The sequence below is a fragment of the Arvicanthis niloticus genome, chromosome 5, assembly GCF_011762505.2.
Source record: "Arvicanthis niloticus isolate mArvNil1 chromosome 5, mArvNil1.pat.X, whole genome shotgun sequence".
NCBI lineage: Eukaryota > Metazoa > Chordata > Mammalia > Rodentia > Muridae > Arvicanthis > Arvicanthis niloticus.
This window is the reverse complement of record NC_047662.1, coordinates 5,583,419-5,596,539: the sequence shown is the minus strand read 5'-3', so window position 1 is coordinate 5,596,539 and position 13,121 is coordinate 5,583,419. Positions and strand designations below refer to the sequence as shown.

The following is a 13,121-nucleotide window of genomic DNA, read 5'->3' as shown; positions in this document are numbered from 1 at the left end:
CAAGCTGAGCTCTAATCATACATGCATGCATTCCTCTTCGTTCTTTTTAAAAATTCTTTTTAGATTTCATTATTTTATGTATATGAGTGTTTTTGCCTGCACGTGTGTGTGTGTGTGTACCACATGGGTGCTTGGTACCCTGAGAGGTCAGAAGAAATTACCGGCACCCTGGAAATGGAGTTATGAATGGTTGCGAGCCACCATGTGGGTGCTGCAAATGGAACTTGGGTCGTCTCCAAGAGCAATAAGTGCTCTTGACGGCTGAGCCATCTCCCCAGTCCCCAGCTCTGCTCTTGACTATAAATGTGGTTAGCTGCTGCAAGTTCCTGCTGCCATGGATTCTCTAACATGACAGCCTGTAGCCTAAAAGTGTGACCTAACATCTCTAAGTTGTTGTTGACAGGATTTTGTCATAGCAACAGAAGCAAAACTAAGACGCCCTCTAAGAGGCTCTAGCTGGTCTTAAGCTGGGTCATCTTCTCTTAGGACCTGAACACCAGCTGGTACTTGCTGTTCTCTTCATCCAGGAAGATACAGGCTAGCATGCTGGCTACTGTTCCTCCCCAAAATCTTCATCTTGGTCCCGAAAAGGTTCTGAGTCCTGGATGTTGAGATGGTTTCAGGAAGTGCTCACAGTGCCCAGGTGGGGCATCCAAGCAGCCATGCCTGTGATGGGGGTGCCAAGGGCAAGGACGGTGAGTGTGATGAGGGTGCTTCCTGGCTCACACTGTGACTGTCCCCATGCCCATCCCAACAGAGCTACATCACGCTGACCACGCAGGACTCAATAAGGCTTGGCTTTGATCAGCAATGGTGACTGAAAACCACAGCCAATGACTGTAGCCGGTCAGTGAAAACCCTGGGGGGGGGGGGGGGGACTACGTTTGTTTGGTCAGCACACAGATATTGAGGTTGGGAAATTAATCCCACTAATCTGCCACTAGACTCGGGAAGGCGGATATTGTCAGGAGTGCTGAGGAGAATACCAACAAGTCTAGAAAGACATTTAAACGGATCCGAGATATGATGATCCTGCCTCCCCCAACACAAATGATTTGTCATCGATGAGATTAATGAACACGAGATCTCACCTGCATGTGCGAATAGGGGGTGCGAAACTTCTATTCTCGTATGCGCTATAGCTGGGGTCTTCCAGTGCCTTAGTTTGCCAGACCATGACCAAAAAGCAACTTCGGAGGAAACAGGTTTACTTAGCTTACACATCCTGTGTGGCAGTCCACTGAAAGAGGTCAAGGCAGGGCCCTGGAGGCAGAACCTGAAGCAGAGGCCGTGGAGGGATGCTACTTACTGGCTTGCTCAGTCTAATTCCTTATAGAACCCAGGGCCACCTGCTCAGGAATGACACCACCCCTAATGGACTGTGACCTCCCACACCACCGATAAAGACAATGTCTAACAAACCTGACCAATCTGCTGGAGGGACTTCTCAGTTGAAGTTTCTCCTTTCTAGGTGACCTGAGTTTGTGCCAGATTGACCAAAAGGTGGAATGGCAAAAGACAGATTTAAAAATAAGAGAGAAAAAAAAATACACAAGTTTTATTTGCTCTCGGTCACCTTCATTTGTAAGCACTCAGAGACTTACGCTAAAAAGAAAAAGACTCAAAGACGTAGTTAAACTTGGTGCATGCAGGAGGAGCCTTATGTATCACTCTAATGAAGGGTAGAAATTACAAGCAAGTAAGAGGTCTAAGAGAAGCGGGTGTGAGACAGGAAATGGATGAGGGGCTGCATGGCTGCTGTAGACCCAGCTCAGTGCATGGCTGGAGGAAAAGCTAGTCTTCCTTCTGAGGGCTGGGGACAGGGGAGTCTGTACTCAGGTGGTGGTGGAAGGCCTAACCGCTTTTCTCGTGTTGTTTTTCCTCAGTAGCTCAAAATAGTCCCTTTGTTCAGGTGGCGTATTTGAGGGGGCTCACTCTGATTCCCATCAATATTTTTAAAAGATTTTAGCTATATTGCCCTCAAAACTGCATAGCGACCCGAAGCAGAGAATGGTCACATCACTGGCAGGTTTGCTGAGGAAGCACGCACAGGTGTAACCCTCCAGGCAGGAACAAAGTTTCTCTAAAGATGGACACTCACATCCCTCCCTTTGACTACCGACTATTGAGATAACAGTCCCTGGTATCCTACCTTGGTAGAAGGAAAAGGCTGGTTCCTGGCACCAGATAAGAAACTTGTCAGACCACCTTGCCCGATGGAATAGCACAAAGACAGTGGGCCTGGGGACTGGTCCCCTTTGCTCCTCCTCCCAGTGTGGCCACATTGAACGAATCACCTTTCTATGCTTCTCACTAGCTATCCCTCTATGATGTTCATTAGCCTGTCCAGAACGGATGGCTGAGCCTGGCTTCTTAAGTGACCAGGACCCAACCAGGCTTTTAGTGAACTGAACTTAACAGAAGGGTCTTAAATCAACACTGAATTCTAATGTACACCGAGAGAACCTAAGAGCAAGCAGGCCATTGTCTAAGTTTCATGTCTAGCTCCCCCCGCCCCCTTCCCCAGAGCTCTCCCTAACCCTAACCCTGAGTGGGAAACCTCCCTCAGCCTGGAATCCAGCCCCTCTCTGATCTTCTTCCCTGCACCCCTGCCTTCCCCACTCCCTCCTCTCCTCTGCAGTTCTCAGGGGTCCCTTGGACTTGCTGCTCAGGTTCATCACGCCCACCGGATCTCTCCGCTCTGAACTGCCCTTTCTCTTGAGCCTTTTGGGGAAAACACTTGATATCCAGAAGCCATGGCATGCATGTCCTACACGATCCATCTCAGGATCCCTTGAATTATCTGGTTTTATTTATCAACCTTGTGTTTTATCAACACCAAGACATGAGTAACAGAAGGCAGAGTTAGAGATGAAGGCCGTACCTCACTACTGCCTGCCTCCCATGGCTCCTCCTCTCACCGTGGCCCTACTGTAAGGTATCTCTACACACTCTGGGCATACAATACATGTGATGCTACGAGACAAATCAGGAAAGATCAAATTAGCACATGAAAATAACAGCCCCACCCCCTTGCACCAGATCACATCACAGGGTTGTCTCGGCGGTGGCTGCTATGTGGGTTGCTCACAAGCAGGGCTCAGTCACTGCCCGTTGCCTGCAGAGTCTTTAAGTCTGTAAGGATGCTTTCACAGGCTAGACCGACCGTAAATATCTTAAAGGTCTCCGATTTCTCCAGCATCCAAACTACACTTTCTTCCTTGACAACAGTACACAGCATCCTCATCCTCCCCACAAGTCTGTGTGTCTCCTCTCAGGTCTCTCTCAGGCACTTGGCTCTGAGCATCGGACAATGGAAACCATGCTTTCAGAAACACGAGTCCCAGGGCGCTTCAGAGAAAAGAGCTCAGAAACAGACAAGACGAGGAGAAAACAAACCGGGAACGTGAGTCCTGTGTGCTTAGTGGCACCTGTCTACAATCCCAGACTCGGAGGCTCGAGGGCAGGACCACATGTTCAAGGCTGGGTTAGGGAAGGCTTCCTCTAGAACTGGGGGTGATTGGAGACAGGAACTCAAAAGAGAGGACAGCCATGGCCAGATCTTGGGGAAGAGGGATCAGCCCTGGGACAAGCCTGGAGCACTGGGGGATTGCAACAGCAGTCATTATGGCTGGGTCAAGAGTATGAGAAACAGGTGAGGACCAGACAGCTGAGGGCCACCAGCGCATGGGTGGGCTCTGTCTGACAATGATGGCGTACTGTGTCATGAGCAAAGCTCTTGAGCTATGAACTGGACCTTGATGCAATTGTGTTTATGGTGTTAGAACACTTTCCAACCTGCTGTGTGGAAAGTGAGTCTTGTATCGTTGCAAAAGAAGAGTTGGAAATGTGATTATGGGATGTTTGAATGGTCTCCAGACCTGCTAGAGGCTTTGGCTGGGAGAAGGTGTCAGGAGAGGCAACAGGCCTGGCCAGACATGTTTCTCCTGTGACTTAATAATTACTCACGACATTCTCTGAAGGGAACTGGAGCCCAGGACCTCTTCCCAGAATGCACTGCTCTTCAATATGGTCTTCTAGGACCTCCAAGGCAGAGGATTAGCTTGCCTTTGTTTGTAGATTATACCTGTGGTGGCTCTTATTACCTTGAGGCAGTAATCACCACAGAGTCTTGGACACTGACCCACCTCCAAAAATGCCAGTCTCTTTGGAGGGATAGGAAGAAAAATAGATAAAATATAACAGAAAGGACCCCTGAAGAGGGGAGGTGCCCAGTGCCCAGAGGACACACAAAGGAGGTTCTGGTGTGTCCAAGGGCAGACAAGGGAGCCTCGGATGCCGAGAACCTTCTAGGCTCAGTCAAAGTGTGCACAGAGCACATGGCAGGCAAGGTTCCTTCCAGGAATCTTCACTGAGCAGAGCCCAGGAGAAAGCGGGATGGGTGTGTGTGGGGGGGTTTGTTTGCTTGTAGTGAAGATGGGACAAAGGACACAGCCTTGGAGAGAGAAGAGAGTTTGACAAGGGCATTAAAAAGTGCTTCTATGCTGGTTGGTGGTGCCCAACTACCATCTTTAACTCCAGTCCTTGGGAGGCAGACTTGGGTGAATCTCAGTGGGTTCAAAGCCAGCCTGGTCTACACAGAGAGTTCCAGGACAGCCAGAGCTAGAGAGAGAGACAGAGACATGGACAGATCCACAGGCAGATGAGAGAAGGGGGGCTGGTCTCAGAAAAAAAAGAAAAAAAAGAAAAAAAAGAAAAAAAAAAGCATTTTCCAGACTTCTCCAGGTTTGGGAGAGAGGCTCTGCTGCTGAAAACACACACTTGGCTCGGGATGTTTACTCTTACTTGAAGATGATGGTTTACAGCGAGGAAATCAAGATCCAAGCTCCAAAATCTCTCAGAAAAACTCATAGGAAATCAGATGAGTCTTTCACAAACTCACTGTGGACTTGACACACTTTGAGGGTCAGGAGGAGGGAGGGGAGGGGAAGGGAGAGGAGGGGAGAGGAGGGGAGGTGAGGGGAGAGGACTGGGAGGGCAGGGGAGGGGAGGGGAGGGAAGGAGAGGGGAGGGGAGGGAAAGGGAGGGAAGGGGACGGGAGGGGAGGGGAGGGGAGGGGTAGGAATTGAGGCTCATGAGGCAGAGAACACCAATTACTCAGCTACCCTTTTTCCATAACTGAAAATTTCCACACAGTAAGATTGGCGAAATGCCTGCCAATTAGTGAAAAGGTGTCTGGGACACTATCATCCGTGCCAAACAGAAACACAGTAAAAAAGCAGTCAGAAAAGCTGGGAGCAGGGCGCTCTTATAGGCTCGTATAGACGATGTAATTATCTTAATGAGGATAGAAATAAGGCAATAGAGGCCAAAATGAAATTCTTCCCGGACATTCTTAAACCGCGCATGTTGGAGGAGTGGGCGGGGCACAAGCGCTCACCTTCAGATGTCTGGGAGCATTATGTCACTGAGGTATTCCAGTTCCTCATTCTTGAATCCCAGCCTTGGGAACTTATCCCAAGGAAATAATTTGAATGATAATTGAATAATCAATGTGTGTGTGTGTGTGTGTGTGTGTGTGTGTGTGAAAATATGAAAGCAAGTTTGTACTTGTGCCTACCTGGGTCTTTGTTGCTTCACCTTCTGTGTGTGGTATTTGAGAGAAACTAGACTTTATCTAGCGGGTGGGGGAGGGGGCACGAATGATGGTGGTGAAGACGTGCAGAAACTCAGGGAGGGGGTGGGGTGTTGGTCGTGACAAGACCTGAGAGGGACGTGAGGAACTCTGACTAAGGCTGTAGCTGGAGGTCAGAGATGAAGGTTGAGTCAACCGTGTATTTAAAGGCACATTTACATGTGCGTCGTCGGAAGAGGGAAGGAGGGCCGTGGTGGAACACTCAGTCAGGGTGGATGGTGTTGTAACAAGTAAATGCGGAGGACCCAGGTGAGTGGGCCCGGGTCTGCTTGTCTGAAGAGGAGCGGGAGGGAAAACAGGGGCTGCCAGCTCTGCTTGGTGTAAATATCCAGGTGCCTTAATAATTTCCCGAAAACCCCATCTCTTGGTACTGTTACACCGGTCAAGTGCATTCAGACCCCAGCACCACGGTCTCTGTACCGCCACGTCACACTTCACTATGGCTGAGTCAAACTTTATTTTAATTCCTTATCTTTGACTGGACTAGTATTCTTCTAGTACAATTACCCTTACGTTGATCTACCAGATACACCTGTGGGTGACATTTCAGCCCCTGTGGGTGACATTTCAGCCTCTGTGGGTGACATTTCAGCCCCAGGTCTCAGTCTTTTCTTTCATGGGCTGTGACTTTAGACAAAAGCTTGAGATCTCTTTGTTGTTGTTGTTTTTTTTTTTTAAGTGTCTTTTAATTACATTTATGTGGGGACAGGTGCCCATGGCATGTGTGGGGACACAGAGGACAACTTGCAAGAGGTTGTTCTCTGGGTCCTGGTGACAGAACTCAGGTCCTCACTTGGTGGCAATCGCTCTTGCCCACTGACCGTCTCACGGGCTCATGAAGGAGCCTGTGATCTTTAAGCCTACACACTGAAGATGAAGGAAGGACACGTCACAGGCTGTCACACGATGTCCGAGGCATCACAAACATCATAAACATACCTATAATCTCTATAAACCTCTTTGCCCTCTACCAAGTCAGAACTCAGTCTGTCTGTCATGTGGCTCCTGAGCTGGTCACTCTGGTCACACAGAGTCACCCATCTACGGGATTGTTACAATGTCACCTGGTTCACCCAACCCAGTTACACTGTCTCCTTCCTCACCAGACTGCCCGTCTCTGTCATCAGTCACCTGTCCTCCGAGGCTCCTAGGTAGAAAAGACCAGGACATCTCTATTCAATCTAGTTAACCATACCCCACCTGAGGGGGCATGGCTGGCATCAAACAGAACTCTGCTTGAATCCCGGCCCAGCTGCTTGCACACATTATCATAGTGAGCCCTGACCTCCTCTCTCCAAGCCTCAGTCTCTCCATCTGTAAGATGGGACAATAGCAGCTTGCCACTTAGGGTAAGGAGGTAGCTTGGGTGAGAATTCAGCATCATTGAAGTCAATGGGGCTTTCTTGAGGGAAGCTGGGCACAGGAGTTACCTTGTCACTCTGGTCTAGCCTGTCGGCAGCAGTGATGGAATCTCCCGACTGCTCTCCAACACCAGTCCTTTCAAGGCCAAAGTTCAAAGTGCGGTCAAGATGCCCCTGCGGTGGCACTTTGGGAATATCACTCTTCGTGCAGGGCTGTAATGCCTGGGGTTGTCCCTACCACTGCTCTAGGAGCTCCTGTGAATCTAGTCATCGGGTCTGGCTACCCGTATGCCCGAACCTCCACCCACCATCTCTCCCTGCCGAGCCCAAGCCCTGCTTCAGCCTTGATCTCACTGTTCTTTGAAAGGAGAGATAGCCTGAGCTATCTCCTGGGTCTGGTTCTCCCTTATCCCTAGTATTCAACTCCCTCAGCACAACCCTCTCTCCACGGACCCACTTCACTGCACTCCATGAAGTCCCATCTCCACTATGATGGCTCCCCGGTGAGGTTCATGTTCTTAGCACTGTCCTCTACAGTGTCCGCTGCGCCGGCCCTCCCCCCACCTCCCAGCTTGGCAGGCTCTTCTGTTCACTGTCCTGTTAATAAATAATGTTTTCCTGGGATTCAGATGTATGAACATTTACCCACAGGTCAAAGGTCTATACAGTCATTCGTCTGTGACTTCAAACGTTCAAAAACCCAGCAAAGTCAACCCCCAGAACAGACGTGTTCCTAGACACCCTGTGAGTGTGTTATGAAATAGTCATGTCTTGAATGTCACATGCCTGGGTGGAGAGACATCTTTCCTATCTCTGGAAAGTCAAGGGGACGGCAACTATGCCTGTCTAGTGCCTGCCCTGTGCAGGACGTTGTACTGTGCTGGGTGCCCTATGCAACTCGCATCTCTTCCCTAAGGAGTGTGAGCTTTGGGCCTGTTTGTTCAGCACTGTCCCTGAACTGAGGCTGTACAGCCAGAGAGGAAGTGGGCGGTTGACTTATCACTGCGACTAGTCTGCAACTAGCCCTGGCTCAGGAATGTCCCGTCCCTCAAAATGTGCCTCACATCCCCAGAACTGTGTCGAGGCTGGAGAGGAGACCAGTGAGTGAGTCAGAGCCCCCGACTTCCACAACTCAACCCTAAAGCCTGCTGACGGGAGCGGGTACATGAAAGTCCTGTGGATACTAGTAGCTAAGACTGTGTTCCTCACCTGGGTGACTGTGGCTTTTGGGGTACAGAACTCAACCAACCTAGTCAGCCTGGTATGGTTCTCTCCGAGCTGGGTAAGGCCCTCTGGCTTGCTTGTGAATCCAGAGCTGTCCAGATGTCTGCAGAGGACGAGTGTTGCCGGCTGCACTACGTGACCTTGGCCATGGCTCTGGTTATTCACTTCAAACAAGTACCATGCCCCTGCCCTTACATATGGTCTTTCTACTGTCAACACTCTTCTCCTCAGGCCTTTGGGCTTTACTCTCAGATGCCATTTCTTTTCGGCCTTCACACAGCTTCCCTTGCATCCTCCAAACAGGAAGACCTGGAAGCATTATTTCAAGGACAAGAATTTGGCAACCATCCCTGAAAGCCAAGCACAAACTCTGCAGGGGTCTAATGATGCCTCAGAGGAGGCACCTGCTCCTTTCCACTCACCTCTGGGCACTGGTCCATCCGGCTAATGAGCCGTGGCCCAGTCTCCAACCCTCATTGGGGAAGCCTCTTCCCAGCCACTTCTGTATGCATCCCCAGAGGGTCCCCCTGTTGGCTGTCAGGGGTCACTGGTCTTTAGCCCAAAGTACTGCCAACCTGTGGCGCTTCCTCTCCACACTCTTATTTTCAAATATTCATTAACCTGGAAGTAAAACCCCAGTTTCCCAAGTCCATCCACAAAAGGGCAGGGAGTGCCAACCAGAGCCCTGAAGAGTCGCTGACACGTTCCAAACACAAATTAATCAGTGTCAAGCAGCCAGGAAGGAGGCAGGCGGACGCCGTAGCGCCAAGTCCTGAGACTATCTCCACATCTGTCAACTTGCTATCATGGAAAGCCATCTCTGCCTTGTGACTCAGTGCCCTGTCGGTGTGGCAGCCGCCCTGCTGAGTGTTCCCCACACCACAGGCCTGGGGGTGGGGGTGCAGAGCTCCTAGCATGAAGAGTGTCTGGGGCTCAGGGCTCTAGCTAGCCAGGCCAGGAGCATCTTTGGCTTCAGTCTTTGCATCTAAAGACCAGACAAAGGCTGGAGTGGAGAGACGGCTCAGCGGTTAAGATCACTGACTGCTCTTCCGGAGGTCATGTGTTCAAATCCCAGCAACCACATGGTGGCTCACAACCATCTGTAATGAGATCTGATGCCCTCTTATGGGGTGTCTGAAGACAGCTACAGTGTACTTATATATAATAAATAAATAAAAACCTTTGGGCCTAAGTGAGCAGGGCCAGAGCGAGCTGGGGGCTGCAGGGAGGAAGACAAATCATCAAGCTCTGTCTGCAGAGCTGTGACCAGGACCAAAGTGCTTCAACACCAAGACATTCAGCAACGCCAAGGCCCTTCCATGGAGGACAGTCAGCACCATGTGGTACCTCCATGGGTTGGCTCCACCCATTCACAGCTGGTGTGTGCTATCTCTAAGGGCTAAATTTATTGGCAGCATCAGAAGGAAGCAGAGAATCCACAGACCCAGGGAGGAGTGTCTGAGGAAAACTTGTATCTACTGCACAAGCTTTAGGGTCTTGTGCCCATGCTAGCTGAGGAGGAGGCTCCTGAGAGAAACTAGTTCAGGGCTTGGGTGATGGCTCAGGCTTGGGTGATGGCTCAGTCAATAAAATGCTTGCCACAGAATCTCAAGGAGCTGAGTTCTGTGCTTAGTATCCATGGTGGTGTGTGCTTGTAACCCAAGACCGGGAAGGCAGAGATCCGAGACCAGCATTATCCACAGGTTCCGGGTCCCACTGAAGGATCCACAAAACCAACCTGAAGAATGATGGTTTTCCCTGCCTCTACACGTACCCATGTGCATACTTACACACACACACACACACACACACACACACACACACACACACACACACAAAGGGGTGAAGAAACTGGATAACTGGATCAGGGTTTGGTGGTAGAATTCTGACCTACTATGCATGAAGTCATGGGTTCTATCCCCAGAACTAGGCAAAAGAGAGAGGGGAAAGGAGAGACGGAGGGGAGGGAAAGGAAAAGAAGGGGGAGGGGAAGAAGAATGGAAGAGGGAGGAAGTGGGAGGAGCCATGATAGAGACCTCAAATTCTTCTCCCAGTCAAGGTTCATGATAGATGCACAGGCTGCCCACACCCCCACCTTAGAAGGCCGAAACCCAAGGCTGCAGGGAGCTAAGGCTGACATGTTCTACGGAGTCCTCAGAACCTCCCAGAACATTGCAGAGATCCATGCAGCTGCTCACCTCTGGCCTGCAGCCGGAGCAGACACACAACGCCTTGGCCCTTGAAGGGACCCACTAAAGGAGGTTAAGGTTCTGTGATTATTTTAAACTTCAGCTTCTTAACAATATTCCCTCTGGTTCTGGTTTGTAAGTCAAGCCTCTGGGACAATGAAACTTGTCCCAGGTTGGGAGGTAGAACTGAGAGAGTCAGGGTTGGGTAAGTCCATCCCGAAGCAGAGTCACAAGGCAGAGCTGGGGGCGGGATGGGGGAAGGGCAGAGCTCTCAGAAAGGCATGCTCAGCCTCCTGTGTCTCCGGAGCACACCCCATTAAATAGCAAAGAGGAAAGATTGTGATGGTTCAATAAAGAAAGACCCTGGAGGAAGGAAGGGTTTTGGGACAAGGAATCTGGCCTTTCATGAGGCTCTGCAGTGGGGAGCCGTGGAGGTGACTCAGCCTCAGTCCTCTCACGGTGACCTCTCACGGTACGGGAAAACTACAGCAGAGGAAACATTCTGTGCCCTCCAGAGCCACATCGGTGTCAAGAGGAATCCCGTGGGCTGGGTACCACAAATGTCACCTGTTCCGTGTCCTAACTTCTTTCCCTACAAAAGAGATGGGACAGTGTGATTTTTCAAAATCTTTTCAAGTTTCAAAATGATTGGTTCCTGGCACTTCCCAAGGTTCATCTCTACTTGGAAACCCTGGTGCCCCATACAGCACAGTGCCCTCCCGTTTCCCAAGACTGGCCTGGGGTAGTCTGCTCATGGGGCAGAGAGTGTTGGAGAAATAGTTGCAAAGCATGGAATGGAACCTCCCAACTCCATACAGCATGGGACTCAGGGCCTCGGATAATCGAGGGGGTCCCTCTCTACTGAACATCTCCAGTCGATCTTTCTTTCTAGTGTGTGTGTGTGTGTGTGTGTGTGTGTGTCTGCTGCACATCTATCCAATGCTGTGCTGCAATCCCATTGTCTCTGGGCCACAAGGTGATAGGATTATAGAGGTGAGCAGTCATGTGGGTTCTGGGGATTTGAACTTGGCCTCACGATGGCAGAACAGTCACTCTTACCCAGTGACTTGTCTCCCCAGGCTCAAGTCAATGCATTTCCATCTGGAGGCCACCCAGCTGCAGACACCTGGAAGCTACAGCGTCCACTGTCAGCGGTTCTCTTCCTGTAAGGCTGGTTTTGTGTCTTTGGTAACATAATTTGATGAAGTTGAGACAGTCAGCCTTTCCTCCCAGTTTCCTTCAACCTGGACTTTTGTTCAGGCCCGTTTTCCTCTGTGTTCTGTGGGAAGAAGATCTTCCCCGGCCACAATTCTCTAGGTCTCGGCAGGAACGTCAGAAGCTAAGATTTCAAAAGGCCGGTGTATCGATTCCTGGACAGGCCACGAGAACGGTGCCAGGATACCGTGAAGAAATAACAACAGGACACTAGAGTCACAAGGAAAATTGGTGAAGGCTTTAAAGGTTGTTTTGCCACCACAGAGGCCTAAGACAGTTAACACAGGGTTGGGGGAGGGGCTTACCACGTGGAGTGCTTGCCTAGCAAGAGTGAAGCCGTGGGTTCCATCTCAGCACCACGTGATCCATGTGTGATGATGCACACCTGTAATCCTGGCACTCAGTAGGTGGATGAAGGTCAACTTCTGTGGCTTTTGTTCCCCACCGTTTCCATCACAGTGAAGGTAGCGATGATCATACCATTGCCTCTTGGGGAGCCTCAGGGGATTGGTCCTGGTACAAGACCTCAAATGTAGCTACATCAAGATTAACACGAAAAGAAGCTCAGTTGGCAGAGAAAGACTGGATGCTCTTCTTTGCCTGGGCATCACAACAAACAGAGCTCAGGCTCCAAAAAAGTCTGCCGGACACAAGCATGGGAGACGCTGGCACTGTATAGACGACATCTTACAAAGGCTCGCATGGCTCACGCACGGCCTGTGGCTTTTGGAGCGCATGGTTCCTTCAGCTCACTAGGCCACTCTTATTCTCAGGAGTGCTTTATCTCTATTTACTTGTTTTTGTCTTTCATAATGAGCGGTCTCTGTTTATACTTCAGATCTTATGTGCCTGGTCTAATCAATCATTTCCCATGGACAGAAGAACCTGGATTTCCAACAGATGCCCCTGGGCTGTTCCGACAGGGTACCTCACAGACGCAGATTTTTGCCTATAACAAACCGGGGACCCATTCAGACTTAATTCCTCCAGAGCCCAAGTCCTTCATGTCGAAAGTAATACTTGTGCAGAAACTTCCGGTCCACCATGGACTCTCAGCTATTTCTGGGCTTACAACACCTGTGCCATTGTAATCCTGGGCAATTAGAAGCTTTTGGGGGGGGGGGTGGGCTGGAGAGAAGGCTCAGCGCTTAAGAGCACTGACTGCCCTTCCAGAGGTCCTGAGTTCAATTCCAAGCAACCACATGGTGGCTCACAACCATCTGTAATGGGATGCAATGCCTCTTGTGGTGTGTCTGAAGACAGTGACAGTGTACTCACATACAATACATAAACACATCTTTTTTAAAAAGAAGAAGAAGAAGCTTCTTAGGGACAAGGAAGAGTTCAAATGCCCCCCACACCATGGTTTTATTTTCCTCCAAATATTTTTTCTCTTATTGTTGAGATCATAATATAATTACATCATTCCTCTCTTCCCTCGGAAGCCTTCCACAGACTCCCCATTTGCTTTCAAAT

General features: G+C 50.1%; 2 long non-coding RNA genes across 4 annotated transcripts in view; one reads left to right on the top strand and one right to left on the bottom strand.

Moving 5' to 3' along the window:
* Positions 1-105: 105 nt before the first annotated feature.
* LOC143442272 (uncharacterized) lies at positions 106-7,226 on the bottom strand. 3 transcript variants are annotated; one of them, XR_013110305.1, is made up of 5 exons: positions 7,087-7,226; positions 2,885-2,976; positions 1,423-1,476; positions 1,092-1,276; positions 106-666 (listed from the first exon to the last, which is right to left on the bottom strand). It is a non-coding gene; the product is annotated as an uncharacterized LOC143442272 (long non-coding RNA). The 3 variants fall into 3 exon arrangements; XR_013110307.1 differs by lacking the exon at positions 7,087-7,226 and adding an exon at positions 5,402-5,584; XR_013110306.1 differs by lacking the exon at positions 2,885-2,976 and having other exon boundaries at positions 7,087-7,223.
* LOC143442274 (uncharacterized) overlaps positions 5,765-13,121 on the top strand; it is an 8,004-nt gene continuing 647 nt past the window's right edge. The window contains exons 1-2 of the long non-coding RNA XR_013110309.1: positions 5,765-5,905; positions 11,510-13,121. The exon at positions 11,510-13,121 is cut by the window's right edge and continues 647 nt beyond it. This is a non-coding gene — a long non-coding RNA (uncharacterized LOC143442274). The remainder of the gene's footprint in view (positions 5,906-11,509) is intronic.